Raw genomic sequence first — 24,366 nt, 5'->3', positions numbered from 1 at the left:
GAGAGAGAGAGAGAGCGCTGCTCCCTTCTCCCTTCTGGTGGGCTCTGCGTTTTAGGGAAGAGTTTCCATTTTACTGTCGTCTTTTCCTGTGAGCCTAAGCTCAAGATTTCATGACATCCATTTCTCTTGCTGCTTTTCATCGTTGCCATATGAGTAAATGGCATAAATAACTCCCAACTCCCGGCACAGTTGTGGCCTTTTATTGCCCTCACAAATAGAGGAGAAATAGTAACACAGCCATTCTTCCAAAACGAAACTCTTTCAAATGGGATTTTGAGTAAATTAGAAATTCAGATTTTTTTTTTGACTCTAACCTGAAGCATATCTCCACAACGCATTGTGACCATACTTAAGTGATTTTTGAAAATGGGCTGCAAGGAAAAAATGGTTCTCTGCCTCTATTGTGTGCTTTGAAACTTTTGCCAAAATTTCAAGGTCTTTCTTTTCACTTTTAGCTACTTCTTTGTGCTTTAAACGGACACGTTTGAATCGTACGTATTTATACAAACTGTCCTATGGGAATTTCTTTCTGAAGCTGCTGCTAATCATTTTTGTGATGACTGCTCTGACTTCACATTGGTCTAAGAGGGGTGCACCCACACACTGAGACAATGGGGATGTCCTATTGGGAACTCACCAAGGCCAGCTGGCCTGGGTCTGAAAAAGCCTGGGATAAAACTGGACTCGTTGAACATAGCGGACAATGAAGACTACTGAGAACTCAAGAACAATGGCAATGGGTTTTTGATCCTACTGCACGTATTGGCTTTGTGGGAGCCTAGGCAGTTTGGGTGCTCACCTTACTAGACCTGGATGGAGGTGGGTAGTCTTTGGACTTCCCACAGGGCAGGGAACCCTGATTGCTCTTTGGGGACGAGGGAGGGGGACTTGGTTGGGGGAGGGGGGGAAATGGGAGGCGGCGGGGGAAGAGACAGAAATCTTTAATAAATAAATAAAAAAATAAAAAAAAATAAAAAGGAAAACAAACCGTCTTTTTTCATTTTACATACCAATCCCTTTTTCCTTTCACTCTTCTCCTCACATTTCCTCCACTTTCTCCTAACCCACTCCACAGAGTAGGCAAGGCACATTGCTCCAAGAAAGGATCAAGAAGACCCTTCCCACTATATCCAGGCTGAGCAAGGTATCCATCCAAAGAGAATAGGTTCCAAAAAGCCAGTCCAAGCAGCAGGGACAAATCCTGGTGGCACTGTCAGTGACCCTACAGTCTGCCCCAGTCATACAACTGTCAACCCATTCAGAGGGAATAGCTTGATCCTATGCTGCTCCCTTCCCTGTCCAGCTGGAGTTGGTGAGCTCCCATTAGCTCAGGTAAGTTGTTTCAGTGGGTGAAGCCTTCGTGGTCTTGACCTCTTTGCTCATATTCTCACTCCTCCCACTCTTCAACTGGACTTTGGGAGCTCAGCCCAGTGCTCCCTTGCTGGTCTCTGCCCCGTCTCCATCAATTGCTGGATTGAGTTTCTATAGTGACATTAAAGATAGTCATCAATCTGACTACAGCGTAAAGCCAGTGAGAGGGCACTCTCTCCACTATTGCTTAGGGTATTAGATGAGGTCATCCCTATGGATTCCTGGGAATTTCTCTAGGGTCAGGTATCTTGCTGGCCCCATAATGGCTCCTTCAATCAAAATATCTCTTTCCTTGTTCTCATCTCTGTCCTTCCTCCATCTCGACTATCCCATTCCCTCAAGTTCTCCTCCACTGTCCCTTTCTTGCCTTCTCCTCCCCTTCTGCCCTCCTGTCTTCCCCTAAACTGATGCTCCCAATTTTCTCAGGAGATCTTGTCTATTGCCCCTTCCAAGGGTATACATTGTTACTTAGCTCTCAGGGTATACAGTGTTACTTAGCTTCTCTAGGATCCTGGATAATAGGCTCATTATCCATTGCTTAACAACTAGTATCCACTTAAGAGTGAGTACATACCATGTTCATCTTTCTGGGTCTGGGTTACCTCACTCAGGAAGAAGGAGAAATCACCCAGCTACCTGCACATGTGTACACACGCACACGTGTACACACACACACACACACAAACACTTCCCAAATCTGACCAGACTAGAACAAATGACTGAATTGCCTAGAGAGCTGCAGAGCAATCACAGAACACACTCAAGAGAAGAAATCGAGCGAGCAATTTCTCTTGGGAAATGCTCAGGAACCTTCAAGCTAGGCTGCCAGATGTGCATGGTTCTTACTGCTTTGTCTGCTGGATTGTTCCATGGCTGTGAAGGCTTTGAAGATAATTAGCTAGAAATTGCACACACACACACACACACACACACACACACACACACACACACACACTGACGTTCACATAAATCCCTACTAGGAGTTAGATGACCCCAGGGCCTCACACATACTAAGCAATGGTCTAAGACTTTGAATCCTTCCAAGGAGGACAGTGGGCGCTGTTTATCTTACAGGATTACCTGAAGACTCTTTGCCTGAGGGTAAGTGCTAATCAAAAGAACATGTAATAAATTATGTGGGAAACAGGTGATCTTTGACATGCTGTCACCAAATTTCATAAATGCTATATAAGATATAAATAGCCAATAATCTTTAAACAAACTAAGATTTTTTTACAACATTAAACACCATCTAAACTACTTGCAAACTTATAAGGCAATTATTGAGGCAATTTAAGGAAGAAAAGTCTGTCCAATTGAATGAGTATAATACTTTTTTATTTTATTGGTGTTCCCCAACCTTTCTAACAGCGCTGGCTGTCCTGGAACTCTCTTTGTAGAGCAGGCTGGCCTTGAATTCACAGAAATCCACAAGTTTTACTTTTTTCATATCATATTTTTTGAGGAGCAGTCAAATTGTACATTGGGGGTCTCAACAGTGAACTTAACACAGAATTTCCAAATAATTACGAGAAAATCTCTACTAAGAGAAATGCAGGTTTATCTTATTTTGATGACCCTGGTTATCATGAAAGTAGGATTGGATGTTGCTAATGTAGAAAAAAAAAATCACAATTTCAAATCTGTAAAATTGAGAATTGGGGGAATATTTTCCAAACCACATCAGTATATGGGTGTCGTTCCCATTGCAGAGAAGAACCCACAGCCTTCCTTCCTTCCTTCGGGAAGGGATGGAAATAGCCCTGTGTCTTCTTCAACACTCTCACTTTCTTTAAAGAGGAAGGAAGCTGAGGTGGCAACTGTATTACGATCCCCAGTCCATCCCCTTCCGTGCACACAGCACTCTCCCCCTTACTCTTCAGTGCTGAGTCTAAGAACTCTCGGGTGGTCTGTCAGCCACAAGGTGCGTTCTCCATCTCCTCCACTGGTAAAGAAGCAGTGTTCTGGTGTGTGTGACAGTCTCTCTGAGTCACGTGAGGCCACTTCTACAAATGCCATTTGGGGTAAAAGACACAGCTTAGTAGCTTCTCTGATGTGCCGTCTCACTCAATGCATATGGCGGTTCTCTTGGGTACCCATCTCCCCCACCATGTCCCCATGCTTCCTGTATGCATCCTCACCCACCTGAGCCTATGCTCCCTACAGGCTGAACTGACGGATCCCCACTAGAGTCCCCTGGTTTCAAGCTGGGTTTGGCCAAGGGAGAGACACTGATCAAAACGTGAGGAAGGAGAAAACCAAGGTCCCTCTGCTCATCTCCCCGCCGCCTTCCCAGACAGACAGGAAGGCGGGCATGGTGCTCACGAGGCTCCAGCACCACTGAAACCCCATGGCAGAGCAGGAAAAAGCCTGTGCTGTTGTGGGTCTGGAAATGTTTCCCATCCTTAACCACCCAGTTTCATAAACATCACTCCATTGAGCTCTCCAATCGCCCATTTGAGTTGCCCTTTATCTCCCTGTAGAATCCGGATACAATTGCCTGCACCTGACCCATTCATTCTGCATTCATGATGGCTAAACAAGATGACACATTGCAAACACTTAATTGGGCAGCTGACCTAAGTGCATGCCCATTGCTCACTGGCAAATGCTATTACTAATATACCCTCTCACACATAGTCATTCCTCTTAGTGAGTCTTTTGACCGTATTGTAAAAGCATAAATTCTAAGGAATAAAAGCCACGATATTACTGTAAGCCTTTGTGTTTAGGCCCATTTTGAGCAAATAATGAAGCTATTTTTCTCCACTATAGTGGCACAACATGCTCTCATGTCCTGCAGAGCCTTATTTAACTGACAAACTCCTACCTAACTTGTCCATGAGAATCATTCAAAAAAAGTCCTCTAGGAGCTCTGCACACTCCCCTCCGTCCTCCTCCATGCCAAGGACTGTTCTCTGAATGACTTGGGCCCAGTGATTGCACAAGATGTCCCAAGTCCCTCATTTATGAGAAAGTCTCTTAGGATCGGTTGGGACCACTTCCCACTTGCTTTGCAGTTCCAACTTCTGACTGAGTGATGTCACAGTATCTGGTCCACAGGGAGCCTACTGTTGGCCTGACACATGTGTCAGGAGTGTCTGAAACACGGGACCCTTCGCAGAAGCTTAGGCCTGCGTTCCTGTCAGAGAAGCAAACCCAATGGACCCTCACCCAGGCACCTCCTCCTGTACCTGTTTCACAATGGAGATTTCAAATAAAAACTCTTTCAGTCTTTCAAGACAAAGTCCTGCCTGATTAAAATCTAGTCACATAAATATTCAAGATCCCTATGTAAAGAAAGTAAAAAAACCAAAATACTAAAGATTGTACTTTAAGGCTCAAGGGGGCACTGGGGCAGGTTTTTGTTCGGGGTAATAGACTTATTAGAAAAGTTATTGATGACATAGACATTCAGACAGCAGCACAGTAGGCTTTGAAAAGATTTTAGCTCCATGTGGCAGAGGGGGGCTATGCATAGGAAGCAGGGAGTGCCTCCAGAAGAAAATAGCTTAGTAGCCTATAGTATATGCTTGATAGTCAGACTGTCTCTTGACTTCTCATATTCCTAGAATGTTGGGGACTCTTTTCATGGTTGACACATGATATCAGGGAAACCAGTGTCCCCTCCTGGAATTCTTAATCTAACTAATAAAAGATCCAGAAAGATTCAAATGGAAGCTTGAGAATAATTTTATTAGGCTTTTTGAAAAAAGCTGTCCCAAGGCAGGTGAATCTCCTCAGTAATCTAAAGGAGGGGAGTGGAGAAGAGATGGACGCAAGTCATGTTTAGATCACCGGCATGGAGATCCACCTGCAGCATCAGTCAGCCACGGAAGGGAGCCGGTATTTACCGTAAAGGGACGAAGCCCAATATGCCAGAGAAAAGGAACACTTGGGTAAACAAAACCTCAGAAATTAATGTTTCCTTAAAGATTGGTATTCCCTCATTTTCTCAGCAGTCAGCAACTAAAACTGTTTGGGTTCCTATATTCAAGCTCGGCTTATCTTCCATCCCACATTATAAGCCCCCTAGGAGTAATGGCCATTTCTTGTAATTACCTCCCTTCTTGCTAGTGGCCAGCCCCTCTGCATTCCAACATAACAGCAAATCGTTAGAAAACATAAAGCTTACATAACACCCAGTCTGTCAAAAAAATGTTCAGAAGAGCATCAATGTTCCTATTATGAGCTCACAGGCTGCAAAGTGCAATACTCAAATGTATTCAGTAAGCTAACGTCTCAACGGTGGCATTAACAGCATCCCTGATTCTTCCAGGCCTGGCTTAGATGCCTCACAAATAGTTAACTAAGTGCTGTGTTTTGTTGTTTTTAAACAACACAAATGGGTAAAAGTATAAAAGCACTCATTTCAAAGCTTCCAGCTGTTCAGTTTCACGGAAGAAAGAGACCTGAACTTACCTTTGACACTGTTGATTTGTTCCCAGAAAATTAGCTTAATTTCTGTTACGTAAATGTAAAAGAAAGCCCTCATCACTGTTCCGGAGCAAGCTGTGAAAGTAACCTACATTTCGCTGTTTGACAGGGAGGAAAAGGGTTAGGGTAAACTTGGGGCAGCTTCTGGCAGAGCTGTTTTTGAAGCATTGTGGTTTCCTGGAGAAAGATGTTTGCCTCAGCAAAGAGCAATGATGTTTTCTCAAGCTCCCCAAGAGAGGTGTTCAGAAACTTGGGAACTGAAGAAAGGGTACAGAGTGATGGCTAGTCTCCACTCCCCAAAGGACAGGCCCAGTGAGTCCTGAGGGTGGTTACAATTAAGTCTGAATGTCACAAGAGTGCAGATGCTGGCGTGTTTGCTGCATTCTCACTTAAATACTGGGCACGACAGAGAGATCTCTGTCTCGTTGCTGAAAGAAGGAGTGATCCATGAGATTTGATTATGGACCCCTCAGGAGCCATAAGCTCTCGGGAAACAGAAACATCATATTTTCCCAAGCTTTGGTTTTGGGAGCACATGATCTCCAACAGAAGTTGCCCTGGACCTGCTGAGGAGGCCCATTTGATGGAGTTGTAGCGTCGTGTTTGCATTCTGGTGTGACTATGCTTCTGGAAACCCTTCCTGTTTACCATTTCCACCAGTTTCCATATCTAATTTTAATGGCAAACCATTCAAACTCCCGATGTCACAAGTCACCGTACAAGATCCATCTGCAGATCTGATTTGTTATCTAGCCGCTACCTTGATGGATGAGTCACTGGAGAGTAGACCTTAATTACTTAAGGCGGGGACTGTCTGAATCTGGACATTCCAACACACACACACACACACACACACACACACACACACACGGAAACGTCACAGAAGTAATACAGTGGTTGGCAGGTTGACAAAGGATTAGAAGTCACTGCTTGTGTTTCCAAAGATTCCAAGAGTCACCAGTGGCAACTTCAGGTGCTCGTCTACATATCTGTAAACACAAATATTTAAGGGTCTGGGCATTGATCATGACACCACAGGAAAAGACTACAATGATCTTAATGTATAGGAGAACACTGGCTAAACAAATTATGGTATGTACTTAAAATATTAGTGAGGCCAGTACATTTTTAAATACTATTATGAAACAAAGAGTAATATGTTGTTAGGGGAAACAGCAAAATGCAAAATAAGAACATGCTATGTACTTATCTGTGCACACAGTATCTATGGAAGACAAATCAATAACTGTACAAGGCAACTAACCATGGACAATAACTAACCATGGACAAAAAACGGGAGGGAGAGGGAAACATCGTTTCCACTGTTCTTCCATGTTACCATCATGGGTACTTGTTATCTGCTTTTAAAAAAAAAAATAACTGGCTTTAGAGAGAAAAAGAGAAAAGGTCAATGAATCCTGACCCAGTTCTGAGTCCACCACCACGAAACCCCAGCCTTTTCTCTTCATGCCATAGTCTCCAAATAGTTCTTCTTCATTCTAAATGACAGGCTACCCTTGCAAGACAGTGGGACTAGAGCCCTCCGAAGTGAGTTAATGGCTGGGGGGAGAAGCAACCACAAACCAAAAGATCCACACATCCCTACCAGGACAACCAAGCGCTCTCTAAAACTCACGTGTCTGCATAATAGCCAGAGATAAGCTTGCAGATAAAAATCTGCCTAGAAGGGAAATTTACTCATATGAAATTACAATGAATGTCTCTAAGATGACGAAAGTGGTAAAGCTATTGAAACAGCTGCGAGTACATTTTTTTATGCTCATTCATACCACACGGGGTATGAAAGAATCACTTTTACATCCAGACAAGTGTTTTAAATAACTAAGCACCAATGGACACAAGAATACAGCTGGGGAGACTCTGAGATATTCCAACATAGAATCATCAACCTGCCGAGTCTGTTTTCTCGCTTGTCAGCAAACATCACACATTCTCAGTGTAGAGGGCCCAGCGTGTTCCCAAAACGGTGTTCTGGTTCTAAGAGAGCTGTCAGCGGGAAGACAAACTCATCCTGTACTACCATAGACAGCTGTCCTGTCGCTAAAGAACTGCTCACAGAGACCTCACATCTGAGCCACACCCTGCTTCTGACCCTGCTAAGTATGCTTTAAATAGTCACATCTTGTCAGGCCAAATAATCTGTCCTTTGCAGCGCTTGTCTTTCTCTATAAAGCTTTGTTTGACACATCACAATGTAGTTTAAGATATTTTCAAATACAACAACTTTCTTCTTCAAAACAAATTAATAAAATATTTATTAGTGGAATGCAACAGGGACTGGGGATATTTCTGAGGCAATAAAGCTCATTCTAAAACTTAATTTGTTCAAAAAAAACCTAAATTTAGTTTTATCCACTGGATTTTAACATAAAACATATGTGTGTGCATATATATATATATATATGTAAAACAGCACAACAGAAACACCAAATCTGAGGGCATAAAAGCTGAACCTTCAGAAGAACCTAAACAAATTATTTGGCTTTAGACACATCGCAGGTTAAAGCAATGGCCATTCAACAATCCTGGAGACGTTCATTATCTAAGAGAATGACTACAGAGTTCAAAGAGGATTAATATCAACTGTGGAGCTTTCCCAAGCTATAGGTGCTTGGTTTAAGAACTTGCGCAGCACATTCAATATTGAGATTAAAAAAAGAAACATAATATTTCCCTTAGAATGCAGTGTTGTTGGACTTTGGGATCAGCACTGTTGCTACTTCCTAGAAAAAAAAAATGCTCCTTTCATTTCCTACCGTGTTGCACAAACCATGACTTTATGATCAACATTTGGGACAGGTACTTGATGACTATAGATGGAGACATCCTCTGGCCTTAAAGGCAGCAGCACTTGTTAGTGCTAAGTTTGGATCACAAATATCCTCCAAAGGTTCATGTGTCAAGGATATGGACACTAACCTGTTGTGTTAGTGATTGTGAGGTAGAGTCTAGGAAGAAAAAATTAGGTCTCTGGGTGAGTGGCTCTGAGGGGTGTTTGGATCCCTTCCTTTCTCTCTGACTCACAGCTACGAAGGAGGAAGCAGACTACAGTAACCACACAGTTCCCGTCATGACATTCTGACTTGCCACAGGCCGCCAAACTGAACCGTGGGCCAACCCACCCATGACAGAAGATGCAGTGAATAAAGTATCCCTTCAGTTTTGTTTTTGTTGTTGTTATTGTTATTGCTGTTGGTTTGAGACAGGGTCTCATCTCACAAACCCTAGGCTTCTTTTGAAAGTAATAAGTAGCAAGGACAGAGTTGAAGTTCTGGTCCTTGAGTATCACCTCCCCTGTGCTGAGATCACAGGCATACACCAACAAACACACCTGGCCCTTTCCTCATTGCAAATAGGTTTTCTCAGGAATTTTGCAAAAGTGATGGAAAGGCAAGTTAAAAGTAAAACTCATTATTGTGTAATCTCAGTAAAAGCTATTTTAGCTATTATCTTAGGTATGGGATAACATGCAGACATTTTCTTCTTTTTATAACTTCTAGTTTGAAACAACATATATTGTTCACAGCTATAAAAATATATAAAAACCTTTTGCTGTGTCAGGGAAAATCAGAATCCATGTCATCAATAGCATAGTTGCCACTTTGTCAGGATATAGATGAAAGTATCAAAGACATGAAGGTACTGAAAAACAATAAAATTTTCCCATACACCTGTTTACAGGACAACGAGCAAGGACTTTTAGAGTATTTATTGGGTATTATTTTATTCTCAATATTTATTACAATGAAAAATGTGGAGGGAAAGAGGAAGGGTTACACACTTTTAGTGTATAAAAAGATACTTTTCATTGTTTGTCTACAGAGTTTAAGTGCTACGGCTCAGGGACTGGTGTAAGACAATTGTCTATATTCTGTCAATTATGTTTTAAATAAATGCTAATTGGCCAGTAGCCAGGCAGGAAATATAGGCGGGACAACCAGACAGGAAGTAGAGGCGGGTCAATGAGAACAGGAGAATTCTGGGAAGAGGGAAGCTCCCTCTGCAGTCCTGTCCAGACACAGAAAGAAGATGTGACCTACCCGGCTGAAAAAGGTACTGAGCCATGTGGCTAACATATACTAGAATAATAGGCTAATATAAGTTATAAGAAGTCTGAGCTAATGGGCCAACCAGTTTATAACTAATGTAGACCTCTGTGTGATTTTCTTTGGGACTTAACGAATGCGGGAACCAGGCAGGACAGAAAACTCAGTCAACAAGGGACAAAAGCTAGTCTATCATGCCTGAGGTCTTTGAACTCCTAGCACCAAAGACAGGGAAATGCCTTGTTTAGTTACATAATACTTTCTGAAAGGGTGAAAATTTTCCCATTCTTTCTCTTTTTACAGAGTGGCAGTCAGCAGATGGTGACCGCCAGGGTTCATTTAAGTGCCGCTAGAACAGGACGAGGTCAGGAGAACGTGACAAGACGGAATGGGTGCCATGGTCTATGACAAAGCAACAAGTTCAGCTTCCTGCGTGTGAAACACAAACACACACCCACGCACACACATGCACACACACACGTGTGCACACCACCCTCTTTACTGTTTCACACCACGGCCCTCAGTACATGCTGGCAATCTTGAGCTTGATCTTAGACTTCCGAAACCCCACAACTATGAAGAAGCAAATGTGTCTGTTCTTCATGAGTTGTACAATGTGGGTATTCTATCATAGCAACATGAAATGGACTAGAAAAATGTCACTGGAAATACAGAAATCTGCATTCCAAATGAAGCTGGCAGTCACAATAAATCTATATTTCTCGTCTTTCTTGCATTTTTCCCCCCCACTGGGCAATGCAGAAGTACTTCGCAGTTGGCAAAAGCATGCTTGAGGAAATGACCAGACAATGTATAATGCATATACATCTGGCAATGGAATGAGCTTATTTAGATATAACTTTGTATGTGTAGTTGTATGTGTTGTGTGTGTGTGTGTATTAATGTCCACGTGCATGTATCCATGCACGTATAGGAGTGTATGTGGGTGTAAATGTGTACATGCACATGTGTGCTCCTGTAGGTAGAGGCCAGAGGACAACCTTAGGTATCTTTCCTCACATTTCTGCCTTCTTTTTGCCTGAGACGGGATCTCTCATAGGTTCTCTCACTTGCCTGAGCCTCTGCAGGTAGACGAAGCTAACCAGGCAATGAACTCCTGTTTCCATACAAATGTACACCATCCTGCTCAGCATCTTCCCTGGCCTCTGGGGATCCAAACTCAGTTACTCATACTTGGGATGCAAGTGCTTTACTAAGCTGTTGTCTCAAGACAAGAAATAGATATTAAGAAACATTTCAAAATATTATAACTCAGAACTGAAATATCGTTAATTTACCAGAAGTCAAGCATGTTGAATGACTTGTCTTAGGTCACTCAGGTTGTTCTTTCAGTCTTGGCCTCTGCGTTTGATAGCTAGGTTTGGGCAGGCATCACCTGAGCTTGTCTGTGACTCAAGTTGGGTCTCACTCACAGAAACACTCAGAGCCAACACTCTGCCATCAGCATCGTGAGTTTGAGATCAGCTACTTCCCCATTCTGATGACCCTGATTGCCTACAGCCTTGTAAAAGCCCTCAAAGCAGAGACCCCAGCTAAGCCATGCCTGGGTCCTTATCCCACAGAAACCGAGGCACAATAATGCATGCCTGTTTAGTTACAGAAATTTATCAGAAAGCAATAGATAGTTCATTCAACAGTCTCTAAATTAACATTCAAGAGGGTCTAAAATCTGTTCTTCCTTAATAAATCTAGGAAATGCTACGATACATTTTATTTTAAATTCAAAAAGTTCAAAAGTCTGAAATTATTAGGTAATTTACATTTGTATTCCCATGGGAGGAATGAGCTGGGATGGGGGATACATACATGCAAACTTTTACTCCTTAAGTAAATTTGACCAAGGTAATTTTTTAAAAAACTTTTAAGATGTTTTGTTCTGTTCAAAAGTTTCAAATATCATAGGTTGGCCTCAAATGGCTATGTAGACCAGGGTGACCTTGAACTTCTGAATCTATTGCCTTCATCTGGGAATACAGGTATCTGCTAGCCTGCTTTATGCAGTGCTGGGGACTGAAAGCAGGGTTTTGCACAACCACTCTATCAAGTAGGCTACACACCCTTTTCTAACACTAATTTTTATTAATGTACATACCAGGTTTAGAAATAACATTTTAGCTTTTAGTTGTAAGTTGAAGAGAAACAGACACCCGAAGTTATCAAAGGAGATAAGAGTCACCCAAATAACTGGGGGGGGGGGGGATTGCCTTACTCCTCCTCCATGTCATACAAGGGTAAAGAAGTTCATACAAAGTATGAACTTAATCATTTCTTGTCTTTTATCACTTTATAGCAAATAACATAGTTTTGTTAGCAAAATAAATTATGTATTTGTATTTCTCAACAAAACAATTTCTACCTACAAACAACTCAAAACAATAATACCCCTTTATTCCTCCATCTCTGCCACCATCACCTCGTAGAAATAATTTCTAGGCAGTATTGTCATGCCTAAGGTATAGAGTGAGACAGAGGAACTTACAGAGAGGGAGAGAAAAGTGGAAATAAAGTATAATGAGGATTCTGCTTGATAAGAGCGTCACTGAGAAAAAAATGATTAAAAAGAATCTTGCTGATTTCTACAAAAATTTCATCTTTGGCAAAGAAAACACAAATCAGGCAAATATGAATGCATTTGTGCCTTAAGACATGAATGTGTTCAAGACATAGGTAACCCTGTGTAGATTCTGTAGGTTACTTTCTTCATAAACCTATAGATCTGATGGGTAAAGGGTGATGCTTCACCCTTCCTTCAAGGTTCAAAAAATTTCAAGTTTGCAACAAATCTTCTCTTTGGGTAAAGTTCTAAGTAAATTGATACTATAATTGAACATTAAAATCTCTGATTCTAATTGGTAATCTAAAGGTTAACCCAGGAGAAGATCCAAGACCCCATTGACTGCTATTCAGCTGGCATGTAGATTAAATGGTAAGTTGACTGCAAAAATTCACTTAGCTATAATTTTATATTTACAAGATCATTGTTCATAACATGACTTGGTACCACCTGAAGATTCTTCATGGTACTTGAAATATTGGAAAAGAATCAAATAATCTTATAACATTATTTCAAGATGAATTATCTTCTATCCTACGTACTCAGCAGAAATGCTCATTTAAAATACTGTTCATTTTGATGACCAAATTGAGCTAACACTGGCAAGCACGTGTCGGTGTTGTACCATTAGAAACAGAGAAATCAGAAAGGTACTGTTGTCTTCATAGAGAATATGCTATGAAGCACTTCATAAAAACTACAAAGGGCCATCACTGGTATTAGAAAGAACAAAACTGAACGAGAGTCACTGTTCTGCCGTAAAAACAATCCAGTATCAATTGCTGCAGATCAGATGCCCTTAGGATTCAACAGTGAGGATGCTTCCACATGCTGAAGTCAATATTCAGAAAAAACAACACTCAGTCCAGGCTGGCTTCTTCATCTCGTACCAGGCAAAGTGCTTGTGCTTTGTTTCAACTGCACAGCACAGATGCCCACCGCCATGCCACTCATAGGGAAGGTCAGAAAAACAAGGCACACCAAGTGACACCACTCGCCATCCAAGCCAGGGATGAAAAGCTGCAGGACACTGACATTACTGCAGAGAAGTAAGTTTCTAGGACACAGATGACTTGGTTTCTAAATTTGCAGAGTAATCCATCATCCACTATTTCAAATCATTCATTTTGACATTTTACCTATTATTTTCTTAAAGATGGCATGGGCCTTAATTATGAATGTTTTTAGTTACACACCTTTATTCTCAAGGTTTAAAAAGATTGGTCAATAAACTTTCAAAATTAATTAAATTATAAAACAAACTGCTCCCTAAAAAAGTTCTAAAAAAGCAAGTCAGAATGCGCTTCATGCGGTTCTCAGTTAAACTTATTTCACTGCAATCCACTAAAGATGATTAAAAATCAATATGCCATTACATGTCTGAGTTATTGTAGAAGAGATGTGGACAGCAGCAAGATTTATGCCTAGTAAATCACAAACCTGGAATGTGAGTGACAGAATGAAGGTGTGCTTCTAAAGGGTCTCCCCATTTCAAAACAAAACAGAAGAAAACTCTTTAGCATCCCCTCACATCCCCCATGCAGTTTTCTAGAATCCCCACATATCAAAATCTGAGCAAGCTCTATATCACATACAAAGTTCTATTACTTGCTTATGATCTACATATATTCTTTTCTATAACTGAAATAAGCTATATATTACTTAGAGCACCTAATTTTGTCAATATTTGTTTGCTATTTGTTTATAGAATGATGACAAGAGAAAACTGTAACTATTTCTTCTTTCTAGTTGTTTATTTATTTGTAGACATGGTCTCACTTTGTTCCTGGTCTAGAATTCTTAACACCTTTTGAGCCTCAGGCATCCATGCTCTGGGGTTACTGATTTGTGCTTCCATTTCTGTCACAGGTTTGTTTTATAAAATCTAATATAATAGAAGCTTCTTAAAATATGTACATATATGAGAGAAATCTGAATTAAATCACCAAATAATGAGGATACAATACACCACAGAGATAACTGTCACCTCCAAGTGAAGTCTCCAGTGGCAGAAATGTGTTACATCTAATTAATGGATAATGGTGGCTTCTAGATAATCCCCCAAACAACCCAGGTTAGTGCCAAGGCTGTGGTAGCTCTCCACAAACTGATGGGAAGGCCCCACTATTGCTGAAGACAGCACCTATATAACTCATTGAAGATGGAGAAGCTGAGCTGGTGCCTAACTACAGTCTTCATCTCTACTCACTGGTGTCCATGGCACTTGAAGGAGGGACTAACCTATCAATACCTGATTTGATTTAAGGCCCACACCATGATGGGATACATCCCCAACACAGCCTGGGCAGCCAAGAACCTGAGACTACATAGACCGGGGACCTAGGATCAAACCAAACACTGGAGTTCTGCTAAAGGTATCTAGCAAGGAATGACTTCTAAACATTCTGCTAGACTGATAGACCAGCATCTTGCTCAGTCTTCTGCTGCAGACAGGAGCAAAAGACAGAGAACCACAAGTGGACAAAGTGCAGAAAGTAAGAGACTGGAAACATTCAGTCCTAAAAGGGGTGTCTCCGTCAAATCTCTCCCTTCAGGGATCAGGGAACTGCAGAAGAGGAGGCAAAAAGGTTCTATGTGCCAGTGGGGATGGAAGACATAAAAGAAACAAGGTGTAGAAACGACAGGACTGTGCGCATGCGAACTCATGGAGACGGTGGCAGTGTGCATAGGGCCTGCACTACTCTAAACCAGATGGAGTCCGGGAGGTGAGAGGGGAAGTGGACCCCAGCCCCCAGCCCTAACACAGAAGCCATCCCCATTGAAAATCCCTCACAAAGAAAAAACTAGGTTTTTGTTTGCTTTTTTCCCCCAATGGTGCGTACTAGATATTCAAACCACACTTAAGGGCAGACTCCATGGTTAGCAGTTGATGACCAACACAAACTAATTCAACGGTGTGTGTGTGCGTGTGTGTCTCATAATGCTTTGCCTGGGCATATTCCCCTTACAGTTTTTTGCCTATAGTTTCTAGTTTTATGTTTTTATGAGATCTGTGTATGTCTTTGTATCAATACGTATTTCTGTGATTTTTCTTTGCTCCTTTTTTCTGTTTGTTTTGTCCTTTCTGGTTTGTTTCTATATCATTATTATTATTTACTATTATTATTTTACATGTCTGTTGGTTTTCTAATGAGAGAGAGAGTGCTGTTTAGGATCAGTGGGGAGGTGTGGAGACCTGAGAGGAGCTAGGGGAGGAAGAACTATAATCAGAATATACTGTAGGAAAAGTATCTATTTTCAATACAAAAAAAAAAAACTCGGTTTCTGTTCTTAGAAAAATGTAATAGCTTAATTACAAAAAAACAATATCTTAATATTTTGCTACCATCATTGCACAGCATATGAATAATCAAAGCAGTATTTCTCTGGACTGTGTTGTATTAGAGCATTTAATTAGAAAAGTGGCCATTTTAGTTTGACTTAAGTTTGATTTAAAAAAAAATCACTGAGCCAGGCAGTGGTGGCACACACCTTTAATCCCAGCACTCGGGAAGCAGAGGCAGGCGGATCTCTGTGAGTTCGAGGCCAGCCTGGTCTAAAAGAGCTAGTTCCAGAACAATCCATATATATATATATCACTGAATAAAATTTGACTATAGAAAATGACAGCATGTCTCTGTTATTTCAAACTGTATATGCACGTGAAGCTTGTGTTCCCAGCCTCGATTCTTATAAAGATCAAATATTGATCAATTCCAAAAAATTTTGAAGATATTTTACATTTGACAGTATCAAATATTCAGTCAAGATATAATTCTTCATTTAAAAATAAACTGCATTGACCTCAGTATATAAGTTGAATTTCCTCTTTGAAACATGGTAAAATCATATGTACACCAAAAGATTGTCTCAAATTAAATGTTTATGATTTATCATAAAAACTTCTAATTTTTTTCATCCATGGATGGTTGAATACTTGCATGTAAAACCAGCAGACAGAAAGGTAGAATTATTTATACTTTGTAGATCTAACTATGTAATGTTATTTTTCTTAGGACAAATTTTTCTCATGATCTTTAGAATTTATTCAACTCATAAATCACTCCTCAGGAAAACATCTGTCAGGGTCCCACATTCTGACATAAATATGTAAAAGCCAAATAGCCTCTTGCTTAGCTAGGACGTGTTCCATCTCGTAAAGGAATTAGCGTAGAGTGTGATCCTAAGAAAGATGACATCACTGCATGTCGCTCCTTTGCTGTTGGTCCTTCTCCTTAGGGAAGGCAGATTGAGGAACTGTCATGGGAAGTACAGACAACAAACAGGTAACATTGTTGAGTAAGTTTTAAAAGGCCTTCCCTTGTCACGGAATTGCAATTAAAAGGTCAATGTTTTGATTTATCATAAAACATAATATGGAAGATAATGATATAAAAATGTAACCACTTAGGAAAATCTCACTAGTCCTGGGGGGAATCTCTAAAATATGGTTACTAGCATTCAAGAGTGATACCAATGCTAGAGAAAGGTCATGCGAGCAGAAGCAGGAAGGATGTGCCTCTGCTTTGTGTAGTCACATATCTTTCAAGCTGAGGTTTGAGAAGTCAGTAAGGACCAATGATGAAAACCAAAGGATACGCATTCCATCATAATGTTACACTGAGCAGAAATGAAATGGTATAGCACTCTGGGTAGAGATGCAGCAGAAATACCAAATAAAAAGGAGCAAATCTAAATTGATTTGCATAAAAGCAAAGATTAGAAAAATGCCACTTTAATTATCGAATAGGTTAATAATAAAGGTGAAATTTATATTTTAAGCCAGAAACTGTTATGAGATGAATTACAAGTGCTAACCATTTAAATTCTTGTAACAACTGGGTAAAACATACACATTTATAAACACACTGAGACACAGAATTTCAGACACGCACCAAATGATGTGCCATTTATAAGCAATAGAAGAGGATTCAACCCCGGCATCTTGCTTTTTGTGTTACATCTCTGCCTAGAGGTGGACAGGATTATCTCTAACCAGCATGAGGCATTATGATAGAAGTGCTTGCCTTTCGTCCTATTAAGGTTCCTAACATATTCTGGAAATTTCCTAGAGAGAAGACCTTGTTTAATTGTAATATTTGGTCTTAGTCTCAGTTCTTGACATGAGTCCTCGTAAGATCGATCGCTGAAATCTCTGAACTCTAAGACTGTTTTACTTGCACACTAAGGAGATGATGGATGCCTGGGGCCCCCAAGATAAATGGCAAGCTAGAGAGAGCTCCGTGGTTGGTAAAACTTTGATGTGGAGAGAGCTGGTGTACCTGGAGAAGTGAATGCTGGCAGCTCTGCACCCGCCCCTCTCCTCTGCCCTCCATCTCCCTAGGCATTTCCGAGTTGGCTGTTTCCAAATTGTACCTTCTACAGTAAACTAGGTGAATCTAAGTGCGTTTACTTTTGTGTGTGAGCCATTTTAGTAAAGTGTTTGACCTAAGGAGGAAATTGTGGGAACCCCTATTAATAGATATCTGGTTAGAATTAGGGCTTTGTGATCGGCAGCTGACACGTGAGCAGTCACGTGACATTCAGTTTTTAATCTCTGGTAACTGTGGGCAGTCAGTGGCAGAGCTGAGCTGAACCTTCAGAAAACCAGCTGAAATCTATGTTCTGACAAACTGTTTACTGGGATGCAGAAACAGCCCAAAGTGGGCTCTGGGAATGTTGGGAGTGAAAGGAAGCTGAGCTCCATAGACGGTAGAGGTCCTAGAATCCTGCGCCCCCAGGAATCACTGGCATGGCTGGAAGGTAACAGAAATGCTGCTAAAGAAAATTCATCTTTCTATTGCCCAAGGGCTTCTCAATGTTTCAGTTCATCTCATGAGTTACTGAGGCGCCATTCCCAACTGATAACTTCAGTAAGATCTCTGGGTCTGTAAGAAATGTCCCCTTTCTCTCTTCTTACAGTTTCTGTAGGAGACATGGTTGGGTCTAGTGGGTCATACAGAGTGACATCTAACATAACGGATCCCGGTGGAAAAGAGGGACCTTACTGTTGAACTTGTCTCAGGTCATTAGATCAGTACAAACTATCATGTCGGGGACAGATGTCTTGTTAACACTCTTACCTTCCTATGTGTTTGGTGAACAGGTCAGAAACGGCTCAAATAATTTGTCTACTTGATGCTTCGCTAAAGGCTCTGACCATAATACAGGGAAATAGTAGCATGAGGCATCACTTCTTGGTGTAGCTATCACACTGCTAATGGACTTCCATCCCTGGGATACTATGTCTATGTCTGAACCTCCCTGGAAATGCAGAGAGGGGATGGAGCATAATGCAGCGGTAGAATACTTGCTTGATGCGCGCGAGACCCTGGGTTTAAATGCCACAGGGGAACATATCTACATGAAAAATCCTGAAACTGCAAATATGAATGGTTTTCCCTTTCTCTTACAGATTTATAACTGATATACCTTTATTCCATCTCGTAGATTTGGGGCCTCTATTTTGAAAATGAGGTCAAAGGAAACGACTCCTAATGACTGAGTTTACTGACAACTGGATGACGGCATTAGCAACACCTTGTTTCAGAGTTTTCTTCTAACTCTAGTTACAAGAATCGGTGACTTTTTAGAAGAGTTTAATGTTAACTATTCATAAGCCGTCATAAGCACATGGACCTGGAATTTCTTACTCTTTTCTGTTCTTTCATCTACGGGCCCATCTCATAATAAAAGCTCCCCATTTAGCTGGCTCTCGGACTCCATTCACTTCTGGTACTCCTTTCTGTCACTTCAAGGTTAGTCTAAGTAAAGTTCCCATAGCCAGTACTTTCTGCCAGGTGTTTTTCTGGAGAGATTTCCCCAGGCAAACTCCTGTGGTAAGGGTGGAAATGTGTCTCTAACCTGACTGATGCTAATGTGTCCATGTGTGCTCCCCACATAGGTGCATGCGGGATGCTGAGCAAGGAAGCGCAAGGGCACAGCTCTGTCCACATTCCAGAGTGGAGCATCTCATTCTAAACATATTGCCTGTTTGCAGGGCTACATAAAAGCAGCTGCCTAAGCTGTGCATTAAAAAATGCTTATATGTTTAATGGACCAACAACGATCTTTTAAAAGTAGAGTGATACTTCATTGGGTAATAAAGTCATTTATTATTACATACTACATGCCAGAAGTAACACACAGTAAAATAGAATCCTGTAGACCATGACAAATTGAAGTTCAACCTTAAGTCATTATTATAGATCTAATGATAAATTTCAATTGTGAACAATAAAAAATAGTTGGACATCTATACCTTTTGAAATAAAGACTTCAAATCTAGCAAACCAATTGGAGGGATGCTACTTTTCACCTGAAATTTTATTTCTTTGTGTTCTACTATTTCCTATGTGAATGCCAAGAACAAGACAAACAACCATCCACTTAATATGTTCTCTACAAAGACACATTTCTAGTATGTCCCTTAAATGAACATAAAGTCAGTTTACAAAACTTCCATAAAAAATCTCGGTGAGAACTATCGACCTCCGGAAGGTGATGTTTTAGGCCAATATAGGAAGAGAACAGTGATTTTCCTTGACTGAAACCACACAATTGTTTAACTCTCTTCCTCCACTGACTAGTAAAACACACTATGACTTCAAATGCTTATTAGAGATTTCTTGGAGCTCTCTTTCCACCCCCAGGCACAAACTTAGCCTAATGATCTTTCAACAGAGTGAGTCTGTGACCTACCTTTAAAAACAGAAGAAACTTGGATGACTCCAACCCATCTTCCAAGAGCCACATAAAATTGGAAAGCTAAAGTCTTCTTTACTATAATCTAATTTAGATGAAAATACTTTGAGTCTTACACTGCTAAACAGTAAATAAACTTCTAAGTCTTGATGAATTCATGCATTTGCTGTCCGCGCTTCAATTTCTTTCTTTTAACGTATTCAATATATCAGAAAAGTATGACTAGACTCATCTTTTTGAATCTCAAACAACTGAAGACATATCAATAACATTATATGGACTCTGCATGTTGTATTTACATATTTAGGGATAAACACATATGCAAACATATGTATGTAACAACAATTAAAGAAAGTGAGACCATGCATTTGAATGAGAGTGAGGGTGTAGAGGGGACATATGAGATGGGTTAGGGGAGGGAAGGGAAAGAAGAAATGATGAGATTATATTAATCTCAAAAAAAATGAAGAAAATGAAGAATCAAAACTTAGATTCCTGGGAGGAATGGCGGGATACTGATTTAGACTTAATGGACAGATTTTTAATTACTAGTAAGCCCCCTGTCACTAGAAAATAGGTTAACATGGTCAAAAATGTTCAACACAAACCATCAACACTAAAAAGACCATTGTCTTTCATTTCGCACACCAAGCATAGGCTCAGAACAAATAAATGACTTCTTGAAAGACCAAAAGTGAGTTGAATTCAGCAATGATCTCTTAATTCAATGTCTGATATACTCTGCAATTGATAACAGTTCATCTCAGTGATTAGCAAGGATCTACAGTGACATCTGCTCAGTGATGTTTTTCTTCTGCAACCTGAAGTTACAGCCCTTGTGAATACCACGAGCTGTGTGAGAGACTCATAGGAAACCTAAGACTCCACACTATCCCAACCCAGCAGTCACACCGGTACTATCAAGAGCTAGGACAACTCTGATAAAGAGACTAGTTATTTAGAATTAGTTAGTTTTCCAAAGAAGAAACAGAAATTAGTAGATTCAAGTGAGTCTTTATCTTTAGATGATTATTCATTTTGTTATGCATTTTATCCATTCAAGCAATATTTATTGCTAAGTTTGTGTTTAGTATCTACTGTAGGGCTATGCACATAGTGCAAATAACAGTGAGCAAGATGAGAAAAAAATAAAAATAAAAAAGCAAGTGACTAGAATACCTTCAATGCACTGGAAATGTGAGTAAAGTGGCTAAGCTGAAGAGAACAGGGAGAATGGCCCTATTCTGAGCAGGGTCACAGGAACTGTCCCCCTATAGATAATAATAATAATAAAAAGGACACCCACATGGGAAGCAGAAAATTGAGCATCCCAGGAAACAATAAAGGCCAGTAAAAGGTTGTGGTGCGGGGACAGGTTAGGGATTTTGTTGTTTCATCTGCAGCCTATGTCCTCATTACCGTGGTGTTGCATGACAGATTTGAACTATTTTCCCTATAGTTAAAGGGAAGACAAATAAAAATGATCCCAAATGGCACAGGCGATTTTACCACACAACAACAGAGTAGCCCCTGCAACAGGAATGTCGAGGGGCTAAGCCAGCCAATTCATTCATTCTAAATGCACGGAGAGAATGATGTTCAGGTGAGTGGTAGGCAAGACTCAGCTTCCAGAAAAGAGTTAAAATTATATTCTGTTCTGAGGTAAAGGATCTACAAGTACAGCAACATCTGGTATACCTTACCCAAGGACAAAAATCGCTCTAGTATTAAAGTCCAATGTACCCATTACTGCTAAATTAGTCAAATGAAAAAGCAATGTTATGTAAACTCAGATATATTTTATTAGTGTGATCTATAGACATAGCAATGATATCATATTTATTGTATGTAGAATAGATCTGTACACATACATATATAGCATTCACATAATGATCAAGACTTTACCAAAGAGTTATAGCATTTACTGAAGAATTAGGTAGCAATTTACTCTAAAAAAATTGTGTGTGTCTATAAGTATAAAGACACAGGGCCATCTGAGATTAAAGGTTATGAATAAGGTTCCTACTCTCCCAGCTTTGTGGCCAGACACCTGTATGGCCAAGGCTCCTAAGGTCTACTTCACTCCAAATGTCACACTTCTCTCGAAAGGTGGGCTGCTTGCCACAAGCCTATTTAGTGAGGAAGCAAAAAGCGACTTGTGCACATGCAGAACACGGGCTAAGCCTGATAAATGTTAGTGCTCTTAACCTCCAGCATATTTTTTTTTCTAATAAGGAAGCAACATTTACAGCATAGGAGATACAGTCATTCAGAACATATTTGCCTCTTTTATCCGGATGTTTATGGCCTTTGTTCACAAGAAAGATAAAGGTAAGACGAAGAAACAATTTACAAAGCTCTTCAAGTGTCAGGCTCTAAATGAAGGATGGCCTGTGTCTAATTGTTCTGCTGCCTGGAGCTGTCCTGATTTAACTATTTAGCTTCATTGAACTTTCCCATGAATTTCCTTTAGCTCACACACACCTGTGCCCCAACACAGTAAATCACAGTTAATCACGTGTCTTAAATTAATGTACAAAATAAGGCACGATTAATTGGGGGGGGGGGAATTGTCAACTGGTGAACAAGTCTTGCTCCTGATCCTCCATGCACAGGCCCCACGCCAACTGAAATGTCACTGAAAGTTCATGGGCCATGCTCTGCAGATCAGTGTGGACCAAAGAACTGATTCCATTAAAACTCTCACCACTGCACTTCTAGTACATCATTCTTTTATCACAAAGAGTGAAATACACACACACAGGAGTGTGTATGAACAGAAACGACACTCTAGCCAATACCAGAAAAATCTCAGCTGATGCAAATGACCTCTGCCATACTTCTAACCATGAATAAACATTAAAGACATATTAGGTAAACGCTTAGACAAGAGTACACATCTCTTTTGAGGATATGTAATGGGTAAGTGAAACAGAGGTACAATAAGGACAAAAAGAAACTATATAAAAATGTTAAAATATAATTTCTGAGTTATTCACTTTCCTAAATTTTCTACATTAAAAAAAAATCACTGCAGGTTTTAAGACTTCCATCTCAATTTGTTACTGAATCTAGTATAAAATGCTAATGTTTTGTTTGGAAACGTATTCCAAAATATAACCTATATAACGTTAGTCATATAAATATTTTCAGGACTGACTGACTGATATTGGACAACCAGAAGACTTAAGGGAGTCTTTGAAGATGACCATACCTTGCTAAAATAATAACATCTTAAAATGTAAAACTAATTATAAATCACATTTAGATAATTCTACTGTATCTTTAGTTATGCAGACAAATAATCTCTATAATGCACAATTATTGAGATATTCAACACAAATTATAAGGAGCAGGGTCAATTCAGTTAAATGTTCAACGCAACAATATACTTCAACAGGTATCTTATACTGGCAAACTGTGATTTAAAAAAAAATCACTGTTAAAATGTAAGTAAACTCTTTTAAAGTTGACAGCAACAAACTACAACATGACTACCGCAAAGCTAGCTCCTTGAACCTGAGGAACTACAGAATTCCTCTCTACCACTGCCCTCCCCCCCCCCTTACTTGTTTCTGTATTGGAACAGACTTTATATGTAGCTACCTCATATAATCCTGATGCCAAATCTGGCAATAAACATCACATGCATGAAACCATACAAAGCTTCACAGTTTATATTAAAGTAACTGATGAAGAAAGGTGTTTCATAACACACATCACTAATGGCGCTAACTTTGCTTCCTTTTCTCTCTGGGAAAAAGGCACACATAAAACCCAGTAGTGTAGATGTGTCTGGGAGTGTTCAACGACCTGACCTTGAAACAAACAGCCACTCTCTTCCCTCTTCTATTTATTCAGAGTTGGAATAGGGAAAATAATTATTTTCCTCCAAAGGTTGTCTCAACCTCAGGCATCTTTATATCCCAAGGGTAATATTTTCATTCCATTCTTAATGGAACAAATTTCTAATCTGAATATGTATTCAGAAATGATTGAGGCGGTGTAGCGTCAACACAGCACACTGCCAGCAAGTGTCATTCCCACTGCGGGGACCCCAGTGAGCCACAGCACAGCGGCAGAACGGAGAGGCACCAGATTGGCTTCCTTTGGCTTTGCAAAGATGTGAAAGGCCAGGCTTCAGATTTCTAAGAACATCTTCTAAAAGGCCTGCTCCACAACCGAGAATTGTGATAAGTCTTCTCATCCACA

General features: G+C 40.3%; 1 protein-coding gene across 11 annotated transcripts in view; it reads right to left on the bottom strand.

Moving 5' to 3' along the window:
• Cdk14 (cyclin dependent kinase 14) overlaps positions 1 to 24,366 on the bottom strand; it is a 575,534-nt gene that overhangs the window by 275,130 nt on the left and 276,038 nt on the right. The window lies entirely within an intron of this gene.

Source organism: Alexandromys fortis, unplaced genomic scaffold (assembly GCF_014885135.2).
Source record: "Alexandromys fortis isolate MF-2015 unplaced genomic scaffold, M_Fortis_MF-2015_v1.1 scaffold_38, whole genome shotgun sequence".
Lineage (NCBI taxonomy): Eukaryota > Metazoa > Chordata > Mammalia > Rodentia > Cricetidae > Alexandromys > Alexandromys fortis.
The sequence above is the reverse complement of the archived record's forward strand: the minus strand, read 5'-3'. Positions and strand labels throughout refer to the sequence as shown.